The sequence below is a fragment of the Pinus tabuliformis genome, chromosome 3_1 (genome assembly GCF_031772625.1).
Source record: "Pinus tabuliformis cultivar Carrire ecotype Pingquan chromosome 3_1, CPIR1, whole genome shotgun sequence".
Lineage (NCBI taxonomy): Eukaryota > Viridiplantae > Streptophyta > Pinopsida > Pinales > Pinaceae > Pinus > Pinus tabuliformis.
In genome coordinates this window covers 963,292,574-963,319,963 of record NC_142301.1, presented here as the reverse complement: position 1 = coordinate 963,319,963, position 27,390 = coordinate 963,292,574, and the positions used below count along the sequence as shown (strand labels likewise).

The 27,390-nt window shown below is 39.2% G+C and overlaps 1 pseudogene; it reads left to right on the top strand.

The window, feature by feature from the left end:
• LOC149191006 (phytochrome pseudogene) overlaps positions 1 to 27,390 on the top strand; it is a 36,585-nt pseudogene that overhangs the window by 7,265 nt on the left and 1,930 nt on the right.

The following is a 27,390-nucleotide window of genomic DNA, read 5'->3' as shown; positions in this document are numbered from 1 at the left end:
TATATGATCAATTCCTTAAAGCAACACCTGCCAAACAACAAAGGTTGATGGCAGCATATGACTTCAAAGAAGAAAAAATGATTCTCAACCATTTCAAGCCAAAGGTACAACAACCCCAAACACCTGCAGATTATGTCAAGACAAGCTTAGAAGTCCTTGCCAAGGACATACACCCGATGGATCAAATAGAGCTGCATAAGCAAACGGGTGAGATGGTCTATGCCACCCTGGCAGATAAGGCCATGCTGGCTCATGAATTGAAGGAATCTTTAAAGAATACAAATACTCAGCTAGATTTGGAGAGAATGTCCTCCTCAGCCAAAGACAACAGAATAAAAACATTGGAGGACATTATTGTGGACCTAGGGCATGATCCCAAGAATCCCAAAGCCATCAAGGCCCTAATGAAGAAAAAGGAGGATGATATTGCTGCGCTGAAAAAGCAAATGAGGCTCTCCTCGACTATACACCCACAAACAGCAGAACTGGTGCAAGAGAAAGAAGCTGAGGATACAATGGACCTACTGATGCAAATGAACCAGAGAATAATTCAGATGGAGGGAGAGTTGGAGAGAGCACTGCAAGGAAAGCAGGGAGTGTTGACCTCCCATCCACCTCAAACCGCTCCAACTGTTGCTACTATTCCTCCTACACAAGCAGCAGTGACCCCTCCTATTATTCCAGCAACTACAACAGCTACAGATGCTACAACAGCAACAACAACAGCACCTGAATCTAGCATGAGCATGGATTAAATGTTGAAAGCTGTCAAGGAGCTACAGCTTCAGGAAACAAAGATAAAAGAGGCCAAAGAAAAGTTGGCCAATCTAGAAGGAAAATATGATAAGTCCAAAATGACAGTAGCTGAAAAAACAAGGGAAATTAAGGCCTTGAATGACAAAATAAAAGCCTTGGAGAAAGAGCTAACTTTGGACAAGACCCTGGCAGAAATAAAGAAGATTTTGTGGGCCAAAATCTGCCAATCAATTACTGAGCAATGGAAACCAATTCAAACCATGCATGAATAGATAGAATTGATAGGTTTAGCCCAATTTGAGACTCAAAGGGCTAGAGCAACATTGGGAAATATTCCTGAGCAGGCCAGCAAAATGATTCACTTCTTGAACGCTCACACTAAAGAGGAGTTGGCAACCTTAGACATCAGTAAGAGGACAGAAACTGTTCTAATAGTAAAAAAGGTGCTGACCCTTAGAAATTTTGTGCAAAGTTTGGAGAGAAAGTGTCAGGAAATGCAGGAGGAAGTAGATGATTTCAAGCTGAAGCTTACAGCTTTGCAGAACAGAGGATTACCCGGCCTGACAACCAGCACTGGAAAACTACTGACCTGCGAACAATATGCCACCAGGGTAAACAATTACGTTACAAATCAGATTACTGCATCCACAAGTTCCTCAGAAGAAGCAAGGCCTCCCTCAAGACAGTCTCTTTATGATAAATTAGAGAACCTATTTTACATTGAGCATGAAATCAATAATCTTTTTGAGTTCCAGCCCCTTTTTACAAATACACAGAAGCTGATGAAACACTCATAAAGATACAAAGACATCAGCTGCCTAGACAAGATTGGTGGCAGGAAAGGCTGGAAATTTTGCCCAAGTAATTTCGGTCAACTATAGGTCAAATACAGCTCAACAGAGTTGAGCATGAAGACAACAGGCAGAGCAAGTCAAAGAAGTGACTCAGCGAATCACTGGAACAACAAGCCCAAAACGCAAATCAAAAGCGCAGCCACAGCTGACTTTATTGGTCCAAAAAGTTAAAGATTTTCTGACAAAAAGACAGCTAGCATACAAATATTAATTGCAGCATTTAATTCTTCATTTACTTCCTTCGGAGAGTTGGTGATGTAATTTATTACATGAAGACTCATCATCTAGATATTTTGTATCTTATTTTTGTATATATACTTCCCCATAGAACGTATTTTGGGGTTGGTTGATGACTCTCTCTAAGAGCTACGCTGTAAATTTTCAGACTTTTAATACAAATTGCTCGTGAAGTTGATGCTCTCTGAGCTGTCTAGATGTGAAATGAATTGCGTTCTGCTACAGAATTCCTGTGTCGTTTAATGGAACAATAAGTTATTCTAAACCGTGTTTTGTCTTTCTGTGTTTGCAAATTTCACATATGTTTCATGATCTTAGTAACAGGGAAGAAAGAATAGCTCAGGACTTATTTAAATACACCCTCTACTCAATCTCTATTTCTAATTATGTTTTCATTAGGATTAGTCATAAATATGAATTCTTAATTGCTCATGCTTGAACTGATTCTCTCATTATGGATGCTGTTTTGGAATTCTTAACTGCTCCTAGACAATATTCTCAAACTTTCCCTCTATCAGCATAGTGAAAGATCCTTGATTTCCTTTCATTCCCTGATTTCATGCCATCTATTCCCAGATTTGAAGAATTGTTCCATAGATGCTTTTCTGGCTCTGTAGCATTACCCTTTCCACAAAAGACACTTACAGTAGTATCCCATCATCGACTCCATTGCCCAATGGTCTAGACTGTTCTGAAACTGCATCTCAGTTCTGCCTGAACTCATCATTCGACCAAATTTAAAGCAAAATCCTATACATCATAACTAGCGTAAAATTACTCCACAACAAAGCTAAAATATAAAGAGAGAGCCCTCTCTGGTTGCAAGTAGGCTAGGACTTGCAGCTAAAAGATTGGTTAGTGGTTACCTCGGCTGTATTCCCTTAGGAGCCAGGGAACAACCTGAGTGATAACATCATTGGAAATTCCACTGGGGAATAGAATGAATTTTTCCAAGTGCTGTCTATTCTTTAAAACTACAGATGAAGCCTGAATGTTAGCCAGGAAGCCTTTGAAACTGTTCTTCCTTTGGATTTGCAGGATTAAATAGAAGCTGCTTCAGTCAATCTTCATTCTAGTTTTAAGCTCTAAACAACTGTTCCAAAAATTTCATTAATTCCTTCCTAAACTAGAAGCATTCCCATAAAAATACCAAAAACAAATTTGGAAGCTGGCTCCAAAGAAGAAAACTCGTTATACCAGGTCAAATCCTGACCCAGACCCTCCAACTGTTTTTGACAATCCCAACTTAATCCCAAATATCCTTAGGAAAAAGGAGGAACAAGAAGATCTTGCTGATTCTAGCCCTGAAGCAGTTCAGCAAAGTTATATTCCAACCCCTGCTAAACCATCAGCCTGTCCTCACATTACTCCTTCTTCTCCTTCTTCCTCATCCACCTCTCAAAGCACCTCCTCTACACAACCATCTACTACCCATATTTCTACCACCGTTACTGCTGTTCTAGCTGTCCCACTTATTCCTGTTGTTCCATTTGCTCCTGTAAATATGGCAAATAGGTATGCCCCTTTATAGTTACCTGCAAATCCTAGGGCTATGCCTCAGGATTACCAAAGTAAGATCACCTACTTTGATGGTACAGGTACATATACTGCTCTGCATCATACAAATAAAATGCAGGACTATTTTGAGAATTATGAGATAAATGATGATGATGTGAGAATGAAAATTTTTGTCTAAAGTTTAACAGGAGAAGTAAGAACTTGGTTTAGAGCACTTGCTGTAAATTCCATAGCCAACCTGGATGCTCTTTACCGTACATTTCTCAACAGATGGGAAAAGAAAAAGGATCCACTGCACATTTTATTTGAGTATGACACTATAAAAAGAGGCCCACAAGAAACTATCCTAGATTATTGTGCAAGATTCAACAATGTTTACAATGCCATTCCTCAAAACCTTAGACCTCCACCTGATTTAGCTTTGATCAAATTCCCTGATGGATTTGACTCTGACATGGCATAGCAACTGAGGGAAAGAGCCCCTCCGACCTTAGCAGACATGTAGAATATAGCTATTAGCATAGAGGCAAATCTAATTGCTAAAAGAAATAGGGAAAGAGCTGAAACAAGAACTACTTTTAAAGAAGAACCTTCAGCATTTGAACAAAAATTGTATGAAATCATCAAAGGTATGGACAAACTTAGGGATAGGGTGGAAACCATCGAAAGAAAGTCATCATGGGAAGTCCAACCAAGTACTGCTAGAAACCCAAACTTTAGAAAGAATCAAAATCCAAATGTTGGAAGGGCTGGTCCTGACCAGAACATCATACCTCCTTTTCAAGAAAATTATTCCGAGGCCTCGACATCTAGTGAACCAACCGAGGACCCTCACATCAACTTAATGGGTTTGGACAATGAGCATCAAGTCTTTTTAACACAGGAGGATCAAGAGGCCCATAATTGCAATCAATTTAAAACCAAATCAGGAGAGTCATTTGATTTTAGAGAAGGTTATGATGCAGCAGTTTATGAGGTTCACAAACAGTACAAACTGAGGAGCAGAACCATAGATGTGCCTAAAACCATCAAACCAAAGGGTGCTAAACAGCCAAAGAAAGCAAAGGATAAAGCTGCTCTCATAGAGTTCTCTGATAAAACAGACCCAAACCCAATAGAAGTCACTGTGGAAGATATATCAGATGTACAACCCTCTAAAAATCAGCCATTCTCATCCGTCCCCTCAAAATCAAATCCAAACATTGTTCCTGAAATTATTTCTAGAAAATAGGCATTTCAAAACAACAGTCAAAATCAAGAGAAGATCATTGAAGATCCAACTGAAAAAGAAAATCTTGTTGTCCCCAACACAAAGCTGCAGACAGAAAAAACCTTTAACCTAGAAACAGAAATAGGTAAGCTGAAAATATCTATCCCTCTTTCTGAACTTTCCAAACATGAAGTATATAGACAACAAATCAATAGGTCACTCCAAATACCAGATAATAGGGATGTTGTAAATGTTTTAGATGATCAACCTGAATTACTTTTTGGTCTTGAAGTTAATGGAAAAATGGCAAATGGAGGAGTTCCACTTTTTTATGTCAGTTTAAACATTCATGACAAAGTGTTACACAATGCAATGTCTAATTCAGGGGCCTCACATAACCTAATGCCTAAATCTATGATGCAAAAACTAGACCTAGATATCACAAGACCATACAAAGGTTTGTTCTCATTTGATTCCAGCCAAGTCAGGTGTCTAGGCCTAATTAAAGATTTGTGTGTTTCCCTGGTCCAATACCCAACCAAAACAATTCTGATGGATGTGGTGGTAGCTGATATTCCACCCAAGTACGGTATGTTGTTATCCAGATCTTGGGGTGCAAAACTCCAAGGATCTTTGCAACTAGACATGTCTTATGCCACTATTTCAGTCTTTGGACAACCAAAGAGATTGTATTGTGAAACAATGATGAAATATGTGGTGAGTAGTCAAGAAAAGCCCCAAAACTTCCCCATCTATTCAATACATTCCGACATGGATTCGTTCATTTTATATAATGCTGATATGTGTTCCACAACCGATGTCAAACTCTTAGAAGAAACACAAACACAAGGCATAGATGAGCAATCTAGTGGCCAAGAGCAAAAAATCCTTCATATAGTTAATGCAACAAATGGAAAGGACATAACAAATGATTTACAGGAACCCAATCTGCCCATGGTGCAACTTTCTAAAGATTTCAATAGTAATGTTGACCATGAAATCTTATGGTACTTAGAGTTTGATGGCTCAGTAAACAAATTAGGAGCAGGGGCAGGGGTTTGGGTACACAACATGCAGAATAATCATGCTGAAGGTCATGCATATAGGTTAAATTTCAGATGCGCAAACAATATGGCTGAGTATGAAGCCCTTTTGCTAGGACTCAAGCTCATCAAAAACCTGGGTGCAACCAAAGTCTCAATTTTAGGGGATTCAGATCTGATCATACAACAAATGAAGGGAAATTTTTTCACAAATGATCCTAGATTGAGGGCTTACAAAGGTGCAGCCATTGAAATACTTAACACTTTCTTAGAATTTCAGCTCACCAAAATCTCAAGAAAGCACAATTTACATGCACATAGCTTGGCAACTTTTGCCAACACATGCAAGCTACCTTTTGAACCCAACCACAATTTCACTGTTGAAATCAAACATAGACCTGCAGTCCCGGATAATATAAAAAATTGGCAAGTCTTTGAAAATGACACACAGATAAATAACTTCCTGACTCTAAAGGAGGAATTATCGAGCATGAACATTGATACTAGCACTATGGATGATCAACAACAAACAGACAGAATGGAACAAAATATATCAGTTGAAACAGCAAGTCTGATGTTGCATCCAACTACTTTTAATGACAAGGAGGTACAACAGTTGAAGCAAAAAGATTTTGATGAAATAGCTGAAGGAGAAGCTGAAGTAATTGATCTAAAAGACAATTTTTTGCCCACAAGTTTAACCCCTTTGGAGGATTTATTCAACTCAAATGACGTTTCAAGGAAGCCAAAAATACAACCACTGAATGTTGAAATTGAGGATTGCAACATTGGAACCACACAAAATCCCAAAATGATAAAATTGTCCAAAGCATTGCCTGCTGATCAGAAATTGAAATACATTGACTTGTTTAAAGAATTCCAAGATGTGTTTGCCTGGAGTTATGAGGACCTCAAATCTTATGATATCTCAGTCATCCAACATACTATACCATTGAAAGAGAATCAAAAGCCTTTTAAACAGAAGCTTAGAAGGGTGAATCCTTTCCTTCTCCCTCTAATTGAAAAATAAGTTAAACGAATGTATGAGGCAGGAATCATTGCTCCAATTAGGTTCTCAGAGTGGATTTCAAATCTAGTGCCTACTAGGAAGAAAACGGGAGAGATTAGACTGTGTGTTGACTTAAGGAATTTGAACAAAGTCTCTCTCAAAGACCATTACCCCTTACCAAAAATGGATCATATCCTACAAAGGGTAGTAGGAGCCTCTAGGATCTCATTGTTAGATGGATTCTCAGGATTCAATCAGATTTTAGTACACCCGGATTATCAAGACAAAATTTCCTTTACAACACCTTGGGGAACCTTTAAATATGTCAAAATCCTTTTGGGCTTAAAAATGCAAGGGCCACTTTTCAGAGAGCAATGGACATAGCCTTTGCCAAAGAGATCCATGATTTCCTAGTAGTCTACCTTGATGATCTCACTGCCTTTTCAAAATCATACCAAGAACACTTAGAACATTTAAGACAGGTGTTCCTAATTTGCAGAAATTATGGCATATCTTTAAACCCAAAGAAATTACTGTTTGGCCTACAAGAGGGCAAGCTCCCAGGTCACATCATTTCAAAAGATAGCATTAGGATCGATCTGGACAGAATTCAAGCTATCCTTCAAGTGCCTCATCCAAGAAATATCAAAGAACTACAAGCTTTTCTAGGGAAGATTAACTTTTTGAGAAGATTCATTCCTAATTTGGCTGAGCTCATAAGACTGTTAAACAATATGCTGAAGAAAGATTCTAAAGTCAAGTGGACCATGGAAGCCAAACAAGCCTTTGAGGACATCAAAAGAGCTTTGACAAATACACCAGTCCTCACAAGTCCTAGGTTTGATAGAGATTTCATTATCTTTTCCTTTGCATATGAGCATACAATTGTTGTTGTCCTATTACAAAAAGATGACCAAGGGTGTGAGAAGCCCATTGCATTTTTCAACAAAGCTCTTAGAGATTCTCCCTCAAAATATCAGATTATGGAAAAGCAAGCTTATGCCCTTGTAAAGGCCATCAAGGATTTCAGAATTTACATTTTATACTCTCATGTGATTGCCTATGTCCCAAATGCTGTGGTTAAGGACATTTTAACTCAAGAAGGAATTGAAGGCAAAAGGGGCAAATGGATTGCCAATATTTTAGAATATGACATTGAAATCAAGCCTACAAAACTGATAAAAGGACAAGGGTTTGCCAAACTAATGACTGAAACCAATTTCCAAGCCCTTGACATCAATGAAGTGGACAACAAAGAGGAGATGGCGACTCCATAGATCAATCAAGACTTTTGCAATCTCCCTGGTATGCTGATATATGTTTTGTATTGTTAAACCTGCAAGCTCCTCCAGGGTTGTCCAGAACTAAGAAAAGGTTCTTGAAAATGAAAGCATCAAAGTTTTGTATCATAGACAATGTTTTGTTTTGGAGAAATCATGAAGGAATTTTACTTAATTTCCTAACATTGGATGAAACTAACAATGTCCTCAAAGAATTTCATACAGGTGACTGTGGAGGACACTTATACTGGAAATCAACAGCTGATAAAATCCTAAGGGCTGGATTTTATTGGCCCTCCTTGTTTGCTGATGTGAAAAAATTTGTAATGTGTTGCCACAAGTGCCAAATCTTTGAAGGAAAAAGAAAGCTGTTACCTTTACCCCTCAAACCTATCTCAACTGAAAGACCATTTCAGCAATGGGGTTTAGACTTCATTGGTGAAATCCACCCTTCATCCTCTGGCCAACATAGGTGGATTTTGACTGCAACAGACTACTTTACTAAATGGATAGAAGCCATCCCTTGTAGGCAAGCCAATGACTCCATTATTATACAATTTTTAGAAACCAACATCTTGTCTAGATTTGGCTATCCACAAAAAATTATTACAGACAATGCTGCTGCTTTCAAATCCAAAAAAATGATCAACTTTTGCCACAAATACCACATGACCTTGGGCCATTCCACAGCCTATTACCCTCAAGGCAATGGCCTAGCTGAGTCCTCCAACAAAAACCTCATCAATATCATCAAAAAGGTCTTGGAGGGGAACAAAAAGAATTGGCATAAGAAGCTGGTAAATGCACTGTGGGCAGACAGATTGACCACCAAAAGATCTATTGGTACCAGTCCATATGAATTGGTGTATGGTCTAGAGGCTATTTTCCCTTCATCTTTGGGAATCCCAGTATTAAAATTGCTGCAAGAAATACAAGCAGAGCCTAACGATATGCAGAGAAGGATTAATCAAACCATTCACTTGCAGCAGACAAGAGAAGAAGTATATCACAGAACCCAAGTACTGCAAGAGAAGCTGAAAAAGATGTTTGACAAAAGAACAAAAGCTGAAGACTTCTTCATAGGAAACAAAGTGCTGAGATGGGATTCTAGAAGAGAGGACAAAGGGAAGCATGGCAAATTTGATTTTCTTTGGAAAGGACCTTATGTCATTCATGCTGTACAAGGTAATAACACATATTTTCTGAAAAGTTTGGATGGCACAAATACTGAAGAAGGCCCAGTCAATGGGCGAATGCTCAAACACTATTTTGATTCCCTTTGATCAACATAACATGACTGTATATTGTATATAAATATTTGTATTTCTAGCATTTTATTTACAGCAGTAGGATAAGGAAACAAATGCAGCAAGTTTTGAGGAAAATCAGGGAACTGCACCATTTTTTATATATATCTTGAGTCTATCATAAGAAATCAAGAACAGCACTTGGCAAGTATACAGATGATGATCAATACTCGGAGAAACCAGTAAAGACAGAGCTGTAATTTTGCACAAAGTAGCTCAAAGGGTACTTCATACGAGTTACAAGGATTTAGATCAATGGTCTCGAAGACAAGGAAGGTTTATACTGCAACAAGAATTGAAAAATAAGGCAATCTGACCTGCTGTTCTTGGCTTTTCATCTGGAAAAGCCATCCCCAAGTGGAGCCACTGGGTTCCTCTACCAATAGGTTTCATTTTTCATGATTGACAGTGGAAGTGCCAAATATGTTCATCTTTGATGGTGCAAAGGTTCCATATTTTGTGAAAAGAAAAAGAAAGTTAAAATATGTGAAGAGGGTATGCCCTAAAAGAATTATCAAAGGGAAAAAAGAGTAAATTTGTCAAAAAGAAAAGTAAAAATGAACCCCAAAGAATGACCAGGAAAGTGGCCACTCAAAATGCCACTACTACCTTATTTACAAGTCCACAATGTGCAAGTATTGTCGTTATCACACTTGATGGGCGGCCCAACAGTTCAATCTAGACCATGCCATGTTTATATTGCTATTGTAGAATAGAAAAAGAATGTCTGTCCAAACAGTTCAAGCTTGGCAGACCAATAGCTAGGTAGAGAAATTAAGGAGCCCAACTGCTTAATCTGGGCCCTTGGAAGAGATAAGGGTACATTTAGATAGGAGGGCAGTCAAAAGAAAAGAGAACAATCAGGGTTTGCAAGTCTAAGTGCACCCACTCAAGAGGAAGAAAAAATGTTAGGTGTATTAGGCTGGGTAGGTAGTTTGAGGTTGCAGAAGCAGGCTTTTGATCTCTTTTTGTATGGTTAAACAAAACTTGTCTCATCAATGACAGAAATGTCAAAGCAGATGTTTAATGGCAGAACTTTGGAAGCATGTCTAATTCCCCTTCACTCCCCCTAAAAGTTTCTTACTAACACCCCTTGAGGACTCTGGTATCTGCCCAACCAGTCCTTCATGCACTTCATTTTGTAAAATACTAAGTCACGCTTTGACTTCCTTCAATAAAGAGAAGCCACATTTCTTGTGTAAAATCACTCCTCCACATTCCATTCACTTCTTATGTCTAAGTTTTAGTTCATAAACTTAGCCTCTTCCCTACTCTTTCACTTTGAAAATTCATATTAACTTCTAATTCTATTATATAGCTCCCTAGCTACATTCCCACCCCTATTTATATAAAAAATCATATAAAACCCCAAAAAAGATTACATATCCTGCCCTATAGCATTATAGCTATGTAACATGGTTTTGGGAAATAATAGCCCATCTGGGACTACTATTAACCCTTCCGCGTCCTAACCTGCAGTTAATCTAACCTTTGGTTAACTTAATAACCATTGCCCACCCCTTTACCCATAAAATTTTACCATTCTACCCTTTGCACTCATTGTTTAAGGTTTTGATTTAAATGTTTATTTAAACATTAAACATTCTGCCAGCGCATAACCCATTAAGCCACTATCCAAGGTCTAAACCTTGGTGCATATGATTAAACACCAAATATTCGTGCGGGTCCCGTTTTGAAGTTGCACACCACCCAATCGCCCCACCAACTATTCAATGGCCAGCACTTCAGATCCAATGGTGGGCGGTCATTTTCATGCCCCGATCCGCTGGAGGTTAACATTCAAGGGATGGGAGGTTTCCCTGCTGTACCCTTGCCACGTGTTGGCCTCCCGGCGTGTTCAGAGTCCCCTCCCCCAATACTGCCTATGTTCAAAGGTGGTGCGGGAGAAACCATAAACCGCCCTCCGACCCTTGACATCAGTGCCACGTCGCCACTGACGTCAGCTCTGCATCAACCCGCTGGTGCCTCGTGTCGTTGCCACCTCATCTGCCTGTGTCCCCACCCTGCCACCGTGCCACCGCATGTCAGCGCCCAAGTTAGCTGCCACGTCACCCTGCCGTAACCGGGACCCACCAATGACATCATGCTGATGTCATCACGAAAAAGCGCCAAAAGCGCAAATGTGCCAAATTTTTATAAAAAAATGTGTTTTCGATCGTTTTGTTAGTCATTTTCATTGGACATAGTGGAGAGCTGTTGCTGCCGTTTTCGCCCGTTTGCCTCCAAAATTCAAAATTCGACCAATTGAGCTGCTGCCACCTTCGAATTCATCTCCACCGTTCACCATTGGACCAATCCAGTTGCCCTCGATGCTATTTTAACCAGGTATTTGCCCAATTTTGCCTCTTTGCCCCTGTTCTTCCCATTTTTCTCTGTTTTTCATGCTTGAAGCCTGCAAATTCCCAAGTTAACGACTCTGCCCCACCTAAATGTTGCCAAAAATCCACTGATAAACCCCTACCTCAAGAAGAACCCTATAAACCTGCGCCCGTTTGCAAATTTACCATTGAAAACTCATTTTTTAAGCTCGGGTTCCCGACAAAATTCCATAACAGCTCGGCATTGTCGCATTTCCCCTCATTCCACTAAAAAATGTCAGTACATTGAGTTGTAATAATCCCTTTCCCCTCGGCATTTTTCCCTCACAGTCTCTCAATCCAAAGAATTTGTTAAAGAGAAAACAAAGCCTTAACCAAACTCTGCAAAGTTTTCCTTCTCCACCATAGTTACAGATATTGAAGACTTTTGGCTCAGCTAGACTCATTCTGTAACCCCTCTACAAATCCTCATAAGTAGTTATCCTCAGTCTGTTACTGCTCTAAAACTTGAGTCCAAATATAACATCAAAAAAGTTTTATAATGGCCACTCCAACAACTCTTAGTATCACTCCTATGAATCCACCAAACAGAGAGCTTGAAGCCATGCCTCTTACTGATAAGGATTACCTCATTCAAGATTTAGTTGGGGACATAAATCACTTACAAACCTTTTGCCAACTAAGAAACAGCTTTGTAAACAACTGTGACATGTATGGCATATGGGAATCTAATTTGCCTGTTTACTTTCTTCTGTCTGTTAATATTTTTGCTGAGATCATCTGCCTATGTGCTGAGAACTATGAGCCAACCGAGAGAGCTGTCAAGTCTCCATCTGGGAGCATACTTTTTTATATTACTCCTGACTCCATCAACCAGATGCTTAACTTCAAACAGATTCAGCTATTGTTCCCTTTCTCTATGAACTACTTGCTTGTTGAAGGCTCCAAGCTCTCCAGCTCTGAAATTGCAGGAATTGCTAAGACATTCATGAGGGTAGACCGCCAGCCTACAAGACCACCTCCATTCCTATATGTCCATTTCAATGAGGTGGGCAAACTGCTAGTTGATATGATCTCCTATGTGCTAGGTTTCAAAACAAGTGAGCACATTGATGAAACAGTGATGGTTTTATTATCTGCATACAGTCCAGGACAACCCCCTTCTTTCAAGTATAATTATGCCAAGTTCATAGCCAACAAAATACATGACCAGCTAGTGAAACTAGATAGGAAGGGAGTCTTTAAATATTCATCATATATCTATCATTTGTTCATGTATTACCAGTTTGAATGCTTCCAATGCCCCATCAAGAAATTAGATTCAAAGGGTGAAAGAAGGTCTGTCATCTTTTGGTCATCAGTTTTTCATGAGGTTCGAAACTCTCCATTTTCCTACTGTGAGTTCACTGACCAATTTGTATACCCAGTCTCTTGTCTCCTAATGAGATCCCCTCCTCCCAGATTATCATATGACATACAGAAGATCTTGCAGCTATCCAAGAATTATAAAATAGGTTATTGGTATCTCTACCAAAATCACACTGTCATTAGAATATATGGCTGTGAGCTCTGCCCTTACAGGCTCCCAAGATATGTACCAATGAGACTGTTTTCCTTGGAGTACTATAGGCAGCTTATCAATTCTGATCTCACTCACTTTCATAGTGCCAAGAAGAAAGCTCACCTGAAATTCAAATATCATCTAGGCCCCTTCATTATGAACAAGAAAGAGGGTTGGCAAGATGCTGATCAAATATTGAGGGACAAATATAAGTTAAAGAGGAGCTTCTGGTGGGTCCCTTATGACCTGGAGGGTTTATCAGTGCCAGAAGAGTTAAATATAGGCTGATGGCATATGACCATTGTAAATTTCCACAAATTGAACAATATGCTAACCAAGATGAGTGGGTGCAAGGCACATTAGTTGAGGAATTTACCCAAGAAGAAATTATGGAGCAAAATGTCAAAGATTTAGAAAAAACTCTTGACTTGGATTCTTTTGACCAGGTAACTTTCGAACTGCCGCACCAAGTTGGAGAAGGTACATCCACTACTGCAGCTTCACAAGCTGCCGAAGAAGCATCTACATCACCAATAGGTATAGCTAAAGGAAAAGAGCCAATGGATACAAAACAAGGAATGATCATAGAACAACCTACCACCTCAAAGGAGCAAACTCAAGAACAATCTCCTTCACAACAAACTGTGCCTCCTCAAATTCTAGCATTGCAAACTCCTGCTAATTAGGAAAGAGGTAAGAAGCAAGATAGAGAAGACTCCACACCTGCTAGCAGGTCTACACAACATCCTGAAGCCAAGAGGCAAAGAGTTGATCCTCCAATTGAGGAAGAAGTTAGTGAAGAAGTAAGAGAGAGCCCGAGAAGGGAAGCAAGCCAGCAGACACCTACTATCTCTTTTCAGCAAGAGCAAGAGAGGCAATAGGGCATGGAAATCTCTTCCTCAAGGCAACAAACCAAGCGGCCACCTAGCATTGAAACAACTTTCATGGAAATCAAAGCTCAGAATGAACTGTTAAGGGTACACTTATATGATCAATTCCTTAAAGCAACACCTGCCAAACAGCAAAGGTTGATGGCAGCATATGACTTCAAAGAAGAAAAAATGATTCTCAACCATTTCAAGCCAAAGGTACAATAGCCCCAAACACCTGCAGATTATGTCAAGACAAGCTTAGAAGTCCTTGCCAAGGAAATACACTCCATGGATCAAATAGAGCTGCATAAGCAAATGGGTGAGATGGTCTATGCCACCCTGGCAGATAAGGCAATGCTGGCTGATGAATTGAAGGAATCTTTAAAGAATACAAATACTCAGCTAGATTTGGAGAGAATATCCTCCTCAACCAAAGACAACAGAATAAAAACATCGGAGGACATTATTGTGGACCTAGGGCATGATCCCAAGAATACCAAAGCCATCAAGGCCCTAATGAAAAAAAATAGGATTATATTGCTGCGCTGAAAAAGCAAATGAGGCTCTCCTCGACTATACACCCACAAACAACAGAACTGGTGCAAGAGAAAGAAGCTGAGGATATAATGGACCTACTGATGCAAATGAACTAGAGAATAATTCAGATGGAGGGAGATTTGGAGAGAGAACTGCAAGGCAAGTAGGGAGAGTCGACCTCCCAACCACCTCAAACTGCTCCAGCTATTTCTACTATTCCTCCTACACAAGCAGCAATGACCCCTCCTATTATTCCAGCAACTACAACAGCTACAGATGCTACAACAGCAACAACAACAGCACCTGAATCTAGCATGAGCATGGATGAAATGCTGAAAGCTATCAAGGAGATAGAGCTTCAGGCAACAGAGATAAAAGAGGCCAAAGAAACGTTGGCCAATCTAGAAGGAAAATATGATAAGTCCAAAATGACAGTAGTTGAAAAAACAATGGAAATTAAGGCCTTGAATGAAAAAATAAAAGCCTTGGAGAAAGAGCTAACTTTGGACAAGACCCTGACTGAAATAAAGAAGATTTTGTGGGCCAAAATCAGACAATCAATTACTGAGCAATGGAAACCAATCCAAACCATGCATGAATAGATAGAATTGATAGGTTTAGCCCAATTTGAGACTCAAAGGGCTAGAGCAACATTGGGAAATATGCCTGAGCAGGCCAGCAAAATGATTCACTTCTTGAACACTCACACTAAAGAGGAGTTGGCAGCCTTAGACATCAGTAACAGGACAGAAACTGTTCTAACAACAAAAAAGGTGCTGACCCTTAGAAATTTTGTGCAAAGTTTGGAGAGAAAGTGTCAAGAAATGCAGGAAGAAGTAGATGATTTCAAGCTGAAGCTTGCAGCTTTGCAGAACAGAGGATTACCCGGCCTGACAACCAGCGCTAGAAAACTACTGACCCATGAACAATATGCCACTAGGGTAAACAATTACGTTACAAATCAGATTACTGCATCTACAAGTTCCTCAGAAGAAGCAGGGCCTCCCTCAGGACAATCTCTTTATGATAAATTAGAGAACCTGTTTTACATTGAGCATGAAATCAATCATCTTTTTGAGTTCCAGCCCACTTTTTACAAATACACAGAAGCTGATGAAACACCCATAAAGATATAGAGACATCAGTTGCCTAGAGAAGATTGGTGGCAGGCAATGCTGGAAATTTTGCCCAAGTAATTTCAGTCTTTTTCGTCTGCGTTCAACTACAGATTTCGATCAGCTACAGGTCAAATACAACTCAGCAGAGTTGAGCATGAAGACAATAGGCAGAGCAAGTCAAAGTAGTGACTCAACAAATCGCTGGAACAACAAGCCCAAAACGCAAATCAAAAGCGCAGCCACAGCCGACTTTGTTGGTCCAAAAAGTCAAAGATTTTCTAACAAAAAGACAGCTAGCATACCAATATTAACTGCATCATTTAATTCTTCATTTACTTCCTTGGGAGAGTTGGTGATGTAATTTATTACATGAAGACTCATCATCTAGATATTTTGTATCATATTTTTGTATATATACTTCCCCATAGAATGTATTTTGGGGTTGGTTGATGACTCTCTCTAAGAGCTACACTGTAAATTTTCAGACTTTTAATACAAATTGCTGGTGAAGTTGATGCTCTCTGTGCTGTCTGGATGTGAAATGAACTGCGTTCTGCTACAGAATTCCTGTGTCATTTAATGGAACAATAAGTTATTCTAAACCATGTTTTGTATTTCTGTGTTTGCAAATTTCACATATGTTTCATGATCTTAGTAATAGGGAAGAAAGAATAGCTCAGGACTTGTTTAAATACACCCTCTGCTCAATCTTTGTTTCTAATTATGTTTTCATCAGGATCAGTCATAAATATGAATTCTTAATTGCTCATGTTTGAACTGATTCTCTCATTATGGATGCTGTTTGGGACTTCTTAACTACTCCTAGACAATATTCTCAAACTTTCCCTCTATCAACATACTGAAAGATCCTTGATTGCCTTTCATTCCCTGATTTCATGCCATTTATTCCTAGATTTGAAGAATTTTTCCATAGATGCCTGTCTGTCTCTGTAGCATTACCCTTTCCACAAAATACACTTACAACATTATCCCATCATTGACTCCATTACCTAATTGTCTAGACTGTTCTGAAACTGCATCTCAGTTCTGCCTGAACTCATCATCCGACCAAATTTAAAGCAAAACCCTGTACATCATAACTAGCCTAAAATTACTCCACAACAAAGCTAAAATATAAATAGAGAGCCCTCTCTGGTTGCAAGTAGGCTAGGACTTGCAGCTAAAATATTGGTTAGTGCTTACCTCGGCCATATTCCCTTAGGAGCCAGGGAACAACCTAAGTGATAACACAATGCATAAGTGGATTTCCCTGGCTTTCTTTCATGTAGAACTTAAATTAGATACCCATGTATGATGACAAACTTTATGAGTGACCCAAACATCTAAAATCTTAGTCAAATTTCTTTGTATGAGGAGCTAAAATGACATATGTTCTTTACCTAGATTTTGATGCAATAGCTCAGCACCTCCTGTACTTGGAATCCCATGTTTGATTATTCACGTGTTGTGTGAACTCAGGTCATCATCTGCCCATGCGGACATATCCCGATATTGTTTGATCATTCGGTCAAATACTTGCCTCTACTGCTGATCCAGGTGGATGTTGGTGGCCACCCACCAACCCATTTGGACCCCCACAACTGTCTCTTTCAGTCTTTTTAGTTTCCTAAATTGTAGCACAGTTTACTATTTTTAGCAGTTTTTCGGGTCCTGAACTTCCAGAGCCGTTTTGAGGCCCTAAACGACGTTTTTTTGGGATTCTGGGGCAACATGGGTCCATGGACCCATGCTTCCCAAAGTGGTAGTACTCGGATAGATCTTTCTAACGAGCTATCGTACGCGTCAAACGGAGATCGTATGCCAAAGTTACGACCCCGGGAAATTGATGTACCAATTTACCCAAACGGGGCCCACAATTTGGCGTTTCATCTTCTAGGGTTAGGTTTCGGGATGTGAAGGGTTTTCCATTGTTTCTCAACAATAAATAGGCCTTCGAGCCTCATTGTAACTCAGTTCGGAACAGTTCAGAGGCATGTAGCCATCACATCTCTTCTCAGAGATAAGCTACCATCGCCCTAGCTGGTTTCTTTCCATTTCTGTTTGTAAGCACATTTCAGTATTTTCCATTAATGAAATGAAGTATTATTTCCGCTGCATCTCTGTATTTATGGTTATCGCATCTCTGTGTTTATGGTTATCTCTGTAATCTATTGCGTTCCTGTTTAAATCCGGATCAGTGGTATCAGAGCGGTCTGCTTTTTCTCTGTTTTTCTTTGCATGTCCCCAACGAGGTCGGGATATAAGGAGTTAGGGCTTGAACTGGTCGAACCTTTGCAAGACCAGCCTCGCAAATCCCGACGGCCTCCCATGGCGGATGAGAAGAAAGACGAGGGGGCAGGAGATCCTATCAAAATCTTGCTCGAAGAAGCGCTCGAGCGGCAAAGGAACGCGATGATGGATAGCTTTGCGCAGATCCTTCAGCGGCTACCCAGAGGCGACGCATCGGCTTCCAACAGTGACTCTGGAAACGCCACACCGTTTAAGGTACAAGTTAATTTTGAAATCCCCATCTTCGAGGGTCAAATAGACGCAGATGCCGTAGATAAATGGTTAAATCTGCTAGATGGGTATTTTTCTGTTCATGAATTTTCAAGTCGGGAAAAGATTGTTTTCGCTCTTCTCAAAGCAGCCCCCCACGTCAAGGACTGGTGGGAAACCTACTGCGAGCAGAAGGATGAAAGTACAGGCTCACTATTTTCATCCGCACCCACTTGGAATGACTTCCGGGATGCCATCAAGGAGCAGTACTACCCTGTCGGAAGCTATGAGGACAAATACATCAAATGGACCACACTGCGGCAAGGACGAGACCAAGATGTGCCGGAGTTCACAAACATTTTTCATACCCTTCGCACACAGTTGGGTATCAAAGATTCTGAGCTGCATCTGGTACTCAAATACCGCGGCTGCCTACACAGATACATCCAGGAAGAGATGGTGTTCTTGAACATCTCCTCACTCGGCACAGCATACCGATATGCTGTCAAAATCGAGCAAAAGTTCAAACAGAAGAAGCGAGACTTTGGATCTGCAAATCCGAAGCCCAAAGGACAAAGCCAAGGCGGGGTGACCCAAGACAACCCCTCGAAGCTGCAAGAAAAGAACAACACCATGAAGCCGAAGAAGGACACAGGAAAGTGGTGTGAGTTCCACAAGAGTCCCACTCATAACACAAGTGAGTGTCGGACCAAGCAGTCGCTGGTGGCTGAGTTGAAGGCTTCTGAATCAGATGCATGTTCCAACCCTGAGCCAGAACCCGACAAGGGGAATGGCAAAGGGAAGCAGATCATTGATGCGGATCCCAGTGCCACTGTTGCCACTGCCAAGATCCAGAAGAATGAACTTGCAGATCCAGAGGAAGGGGAGCGTCTTTTCCACTCACAGATGTGGGTGAATGGTTCACCGCTACAATTCATTGTCGACAGTGGCAGCCAAAAGAACCTCGTTTCAGCAGAGGTCGTGAAGCGGTTGGGCCTACCGACTACACCACATCCACAGCCGTACAGTATCGGGTGGCTTCACGAAGGACGAGATCTGAAAGTTCGCCAGCAGTGCCGCCTTCCCTACAGCATCAAACCCTTCACAGACGAGGTATTGTGTGATGTTACACCTCTGGATGTTTGCGATGTATTATTAGGCCAACCATACTTGTGGAGGCGACATGCTGTGTATGAGTCAAGGCCTCGTGCTGTCATTATTTCTTTGAGTAATTCATTATACAGGATACCAGAGGTAACCCCACCCACTGCCACATCCTTGATCACTACCAAGAAAGGCAACAAGCTCATATCACAGACCAGGAAATTCATTTGTCTGGTTCACTCCCAAAATAAGGGGAAGATCGTTGCTACATCCATGACCCCTGCAAAGGGTTCCTCCACGCAGCAGCAGCAGCAAAGGGATACGGTCATGACAGAACACAGGAACAACTTCTCCTCACCCATAGGGGTACCACACAAGTTTCAGGTGGGCGACAAAGTTTGGTTACATCTGCAGAGAGAACGCCTTACCAGAACCCATCAGAAACTCAGGCAACTCCGACACGGTCCTTACACTAGTACCAAGGCTATGGGGAACAATTCTTTGGAGCACATCATTCCTCCATTCATTCGCCTGCACCAAGTGTTCAATGTGGACCATCGTCGACCATGCTTCCCACCATCACTGGACACATCAGAGATTGCAGGACAAGTTCAGCAGATGGAGGAACTCAACGCAATGGGGACCATTGCTTCCTAAGGGGGGAGGAATGATCCAGGTGGATGTTGGTGGCCACCCACCAACCCATTTGGACCCCCACAACTGTCTCTTTCAGTCTTTTTAGTTTCCTAAATTGTAGCGCAGTTTACTATTTTTAGCAGTTTTTCGGGTCCTCAACTTCCGGAGCCGTTTTGAGGCCCTAAACGACGTCTTTTTGGGATTCTGGGGCAACATGGGTCCATGGACCCATGTTGCCTCCCAAAGTGGTAGTACTCGGATAGATCTTTCTAACGAGCTATCGTACGCGTCAAACGGAGATCGTATGCCAAAGTTACGACCCCGGGAAATTGATGTACCAATTTACCCAAACGGGGCCCACAATTTGGCGTTTCATCTTCTAGGGTTAGGTTTCGGGATGTGAAGGGTTTTCCATTGTTTCTCAACAATAAATAGGCCTTCGAGCCTCATTGTAACTCAGTTCGGAACAGTTCAGAGGCATGTAGCCATCACATCTCTTCTCAGAGATAAGCTACCATCGCCCTAGCTGGTTTCTTTCCATTTCTGTTTGTAAGCACATTTCAGTATTTTCCATTAATGAAATGAAGTATTATTTCCGCTGCATCTCTGTATTTATGGTTATCGCATCTCTGTGTTTATGGTTATCTCTGTAATCTATTGCGTTCCTGTTTAAATCCGGATCAACTGCATTGTACAGTTCATATCAAGACTAACCATCTTCGGATTGTGATTGGTTCTTGGGTTGCTCTGTTCATTTGTATTCGTGGTCCTGTGGGTTATGTTTCCTTACCCTTGACAAAAATTCTGCAAATCATAGACCTTGTTGAGAGAAATCTCACCCTCGGGAATGGGGTTTCCTTTGTTGCCCTCAACTTCAGTTTTCAGGGGCTCCTCGTGCTTACCTTCATCAATTTTTGTGTGCTTGAAAGAATCAACATTATTTGCGAGGTGTAGTATTGCTTTGAGTGTGACTGAGCTGAGGCTAAATGTTCTTTGTAAGCCCAACACAAGTTCTTTGTACTCAACAACATTTCTTATGCACTCAAACTTCAAGCAGCTTGAAATCATGCAAATCCTGTTGTTTTGGGCGAATGAGATAGGGGTTTGACTATGGAACAGGGATTTGACTCTTTTTGACAGCCATGTGTCATGATTTTGCATATTTGAGCTCGTAACCATAGAGATGGAGTAAAAGTGATGAGGAGTTGTTCTAGCTCCATGACACTTGGGTTAGTTATCCACTACACATCTTCCTATGCAAAAACCTTGCAATCACTTGACGATAAAATATCTCCATTATTCGATCGCGTGCGATGGCATCTTTGTCACGGTTATTTTGATGTTGCGTGATGCATAGAGTAGAAGTGATAACACTCCATGGAGGGTGGTGAATGGAAAAAAGGAGATGAGACTGCAAACGTGGAGAATGACTCAGTGTATAGGGAAGATGTGGAGTAGGGGGAAATGACAGTCCACATGTCATTGGGTGGTATATGCGGTGGGAAAGGGATGTCGATGTGACATGTTAGTGGTCCCTAGCTAATTAAGGCATGGATAGCTGTTGAAATTTTGTGTTAGTTGGAAGCCATAAAATTTTAGCCACGAGGTCATGCAAGAGGCTCATGCTATAGACATGTGGCATACTCCATATGAACTCCAGGCACTATCGTGTGTGCATCATGGGGGATGTGAAATGTTCTTGACCATAGGCTAGACTTGTGTCATTGTTTTTACTCGTTAGATCTGTGCAGTGTACAATTTCTGGTGATGCCCATTTTTTGCCTAGAAAGTAACCTATTATTGCTCACTACATCTTCCCGTACGCATGTCTACCAGTGCCTAAAATCCAGGTTTGGGACGAAGCTTGATTAAAGAGGGAAAAAACTATGCTCCACTATCATGGCTACTACTAATGCTCAGAAGCAGGATGGAGACCATGCTGAAGTTGAAAATTTGGTCGATGACACTCATCCTTGGGTCTTACTGGGCATTTTATCCTAACAACAACTCCTTCAGTTGAAAGTTATGTCCTCACATATATTGTGTAAGTGTACTTAGAAAGTATATGAACATGGATTGATGATTAACTGTAATTAATTTAACTCACAGTTAAATTACCTAATAAACCTATGTAGATAAGTTTTATGATAAATAAATGTTTCTTTAATCTTGGAAATGATATGGGAAAAAACATGTGAGCATTTTTCGATTTTTCATTGTCCATGAAACTATTAATTGGTTAAGTCAAGGTGGTGTATAGAAAAGAGGAATGTGATAGAGGTCACAGTTGTAACCTTCCAAAATTCTCCAAAATCTATAGTGGGAATCACTGCCACCATGAGAAAACATAACTAGAGAGAGATGTTATGTTGGGTGGGGAGATAGGGAAAATAATAGATGGAGATAGTTGTTACACTAAGGATAATCATTGCTAGAGAGGAGTGCATGCTTAAAGAAGGAAAAAAGGAAATATTTTTTGTATTTTGATAAATCCTAAGTCAAAAAGAAAGGCAGGTAGACCTTAAAAGTAGGACACTATTAAAATATACTAGGAAGGAAAATGATAAATATAGTTAACCGAAAATAATTGAATGTTGTCAAGAAAATAGGGAGGAAGGAAGAAGCTTAAGGTCGAGGGGTGTTTCTATGAGTTCAAATCATTGGCCGCAAGGAACATCCCTTTTCCCATATTATTTCCATGGTAGACTATATTAGTAAGACAAAAAAATGACTATGTTTTGAGGGAAAATGTATGCTCTATTTTAGTATGGAAATATTTAATCGAGAGTATAGTTGAATATCTATGGAAGTATGCATGTACTAACTAGTGAGCTTCTCTTATAGTTTTCAGGGGGATGGGAAAATAAAGTTATTGTAAATATTGTTTATGGGAGTACTTATTATAAACTATGGTTTAGTGAAAGTTCTACACTATATTCTAGGCAATGACGTTACAACCAGGTTAACCAAGAATTAGAGAAAAAAATCCATGTAATATTAATATGGAGCCAAACATAATCTTAACAATATGTGTATAAATTGTGGGTATGTTGTTAGAGTATAGTAAGAAATAAATTAAATCCTTTGTAAGGTAGGAATGTGTGGGTTATTGTATGAAAAAATAATTATTCTAATGTTCTCTTAGATTAATGTTAAAAAAATTAGGAAACATGGAATAGAAAATATATAGGCCAATTCGTCTTATAAAAGTGCATGTTATGCATTCTATGTAAAATCTACCCATGTATATAGTGTCTATTGAGTGGAATATCTTAAATATTTTTCATTGGGAAAGGTTATACCATAGAAGCCTATTATCCTTTTACTTTGTTGATATCTATTTATAAGAAACCTAAGCCTAGGATCAAGTAGAAATTTTCAAAGTAAAATAGTATGTGAATCTCAAACATAGACTCAAATTTGTAATTATAAAAACTAGAGAGATTTTAAGGCTCCTGATGTAAATTTATATATTTGTATATTGAAAACACTAGTAGAAAATGACGAAATTAATGACTAAGTGTTATAGATCCATTTGGGAACATCAAATCCCAACATCCAGATCAGTGTTTTAGGGCTCATCAAACCCTAATTTCAGTTGCTTCATGCCCTAAACAAGTCACCCCTTTGAATGCCTCCTTCCCAAAAAGTCTCATGACTTGAAGACATCCAGAAATAGCCTCTAGAGGGACTAGTGCAGGTAAGCCCTTATGAAGGTGCGCTGCAAAGCAATTGAGTCCACTACCAGTGTGCTCTGCAGAGAACTTATGCTTCCTTTCACCCACGCTGGGCGAGAATGAGTAAAATTCACATAGGGTTTGGGGAATATTCTTATCTTTTTGAGTCATCTAGAAGGTTCCCTCACTTATCAACTCCTATGAGCTCGAAAATGGATGAGGAATGAGTTAAGGTGCATCCTATCCTCTCATCCCTTCCTCCACGGAACTAATTCTAAGTATGGAAGTCCATTCAATGCCACCATTTATGACAAAACCTCCTTCATCTTCCTATAAATTGACCACTCATCTAAGTGATCAGGGGCTGGATTATGTTGAATTGTAAGGAGATAATGCTGCTATGATATTTGGCTTTGAAGCAAGTATTGTAATGCTACAAGTTTGTCATGCTTTTGATGTGATGTGGATGGGATCCAAGCTGGAGGAATGGCTTTGAATTAGACACCAATGGTTGTAATTCCTTCTTCTATCTAATAAAGTGTTTGAACATTTTCACCATATGTTTGTATTGTTTCATAATGCTTATATGTGTGAATTGTATCTAATTCCTTTCACTTATATTCAATAGATCGTATGCTTTGATCGGTTCTTTGTTTTATATTGTGTTTACAAGGTACTTCTCAAGCGGATTAAGTATGGGAAAGAGCGACAAGATCAATACAAGGGAGATGAGAGGAAAGCAGAACTACAATTAGGTCTTCTATCTTCTCATCTTATCTATTTCTTATAGGAAAATTCTAAAACACTTTAAACTGTTGTTCTAGATATAGCTACTTATCTAGGGAATCAGTATTTATCCGTAGATACCAAATTCTCCAAAACACTAGGTGACTAAAAACATTAGTCACCACAATTATTTCAAGTAAATTACTACTAAATTTGAGCAATTTTAAGTGACCAAACTAAAAATGACTAATTTAGTATAGGAATAAAATATACGACTAGCTAATAAGTGACTAAACTAAAAGTGACTAAATTAAATGACTAATTTAGTCTAGGATTAAAATATATGACTAGATAATAAGTCACAACATTACTTCATGTTGAGACTACCCTACAAGCCACCAAATTTCTATCATATCCATGAGGTCAACAACAATTTGTGGTTCAAGATATAACTAATTTGGAACAAGATTAGCTCTATAGCCTAGGATTTTTTTCTACTTCTAATGTTTATAGACAAAGAGATTAATTTCTATATCATGTGGGAGCTAAACTACCACCTTTCCCATGTTGACTCCCTCTATTGAAAATCATGGAAAATCTCCATAAATTAGTTATCCTTACTAAAATAAAAATTTCATTGGAAATGATCATTTATCTTATGACATTACTACTTCACTTGACCACACAAAGCTTATTTTGATGTCTATCCTTCTTATTTTAAGGCAATACTACCCTACAAGCCACCCAATTTATATCGTATCCATGATGTAAACACTAATTTGTGGTTCAAGATATAACTAAGTTGGAAAAAACTTAGCTCTAGAAGCTATGCTATTTTTCCACCGTTAATGTTTATGGACAAAGAGATATCAAGAGATATCAATTTTCTAAAACATGTGAGAGCCAAAGTATTACCTTTCCCATGCTGACTCCCTCTATTAAACATCATATCAACCAGGGAGAAATTGTTATTTAAATGAAGGAATATTCCTTCAAAGAATTTTGACTATTATATATGTAAGAAGAAAGGTCATTGAGCTACAAATTTCCCACAAAATCAAAAATCTAAATATCAGCAAAAGGTCGTGGAAAATTTCACCAATGCATATGAACCTACTCAAATATGGAAAGAAACTTCCCAATACAGATCTGATGGAGAAAAATTTCTAGTAACTGGTCTCTTTGAAATTGAAGCAAAAGAACTTCAATACCAAGTAGCCCAAGCTCAATTATCTTCTTCATCTGCTGACACTTAATAAATTTTCTTTCATATTGTTTTATGTTTAATAATATTACTTTTATTTAATAGTCTCTTGTCCTTTTATAACGTTTCCAATGCTCTCTCACCCTTGGATATTTTGTTATGTGCCACCACTACCAAAGCTCTCTCACCATTGAATTATCCTTATTAAACCAAACATTTAATTGGAAATAATGATTGATCATTACCATAACATTAGTACTTTTCTTCACTTTTTAACCACACAAAACTTGTTTTAATATCACCATAATTCACTTTTGATAAATCAACCAAAATCCCCCTCAATTGATATTTAGTGACACAAAAACCTAATTTTTTTCATAAATTAATAATTATTTATAATAAAAAATACCTCCCATTAAACAAAAGAAAAGACTCAACCTTTTATTTATTAAATAAACTATAAAATGATCCTTAATTTTATATAAAGATGTAAAAATAATCATTTGTATGTGTAATCAATGAAGAAGAGACATAATTTCATATTAAACACCCTCTAATAATTCTAGGGCATATTAACACGCATGTTACCTTGCAGCTCTACCTTCCCCTCTAACAGAAAGTCTTGAGCAACAACAACCACGATTTCCATGAAAAATGGCAAGGAGAACTAAAGTTCTAGAAGGTGCATTGAAGCTTTGCTGAGAATTAAAGTTGGTATCCTTTCTAGTTTATATATCTCTCTTTAGATTGGGCTTATCTCTTTATATTTGCCCTAGGAGATCTAGAGCCTCATTGGACATTGAACTTGTGCAGCTCTAACATTTTGTTTGTCATTAAATCTTTATTCTAGAAAAAAATCATGAACATCTGTTTATCTAATAAGTATCAAGAAAAATTAATATTTATATGTTTGTTTTTCAAATGTCTAACAAAATAATCTTTTGGTAGACTCAACCTTTTATTTAATTCCCTTGATAAACAGAAGAGCATTTCATTTAATTTTCATTAAGGTTTCATGGATTTGTTTCTTTCAAATATTAAAATGGTTTATTTCCCTCCATTTGAAATTTTTATCCAAACATCAAAATGGTTTACTTCCCTCCATTTGAAAGGTCTTTCCATGAGGAAGAAGGAGAAGGAAGGACACATTTGGAAGGATCGAGTGTCGATGCCACTTTTGGCCTAACACGCCTGCTAGATTTTAGATCTATTCTCGAGGAGGCGAAGAAGGCTAGCATTGTGAACCCAAAGCCATGCTTTCTTACTCTACATGTCTCGTTGGTGCCATATCTCTCACGCGTTTGGTCGTGTTATCCCATGTAATTTTTTGTTAAAAATGATTTATATGGGCAAATTTTGTTGTTGCTTAAGGCTGCAGGAGCTCGAGGCATTCCTATGTTTCAAATTTTCTTAACAAAAATTAGAAATACAAGGAGCAGGTGGTCTACTTGCAGTGGAATGGACAATATGTGGATGCTTCCTTTTCATTATCACTTAAAGCTACAAAAGACTTAGATATGACACAAAGAAAAATGATAATTCAGATGTGGGAGATGAGGGATTGAGGCAAGTTCTTAAACTTCTTAAAGTTGGGATGCCTAGCCTAAAATTCAATGTGTTGAAATTTGTGACTCCATAATAGATAACCAAGATTTAGAGATTGTTCCATCAGTTGTAGTTAGTGCATATCTATAACAAATACAAAGGAGAAAGCTTATTCATCCAGTTAGGCGCGCGGCAGTGAATGAAAAGACTATTGAAGTGATTGCTTACAGTGAAAATCCTCCGAATATGTTTCAAGTGTCAGCTCATGTAGTTCCCAGCATGGAGGACCAAAAAATTCTTTGTATTAGCAGTGATGCAAGGACCTTGTTCACTCCTTCAAGCACCATGGCATTGTAGA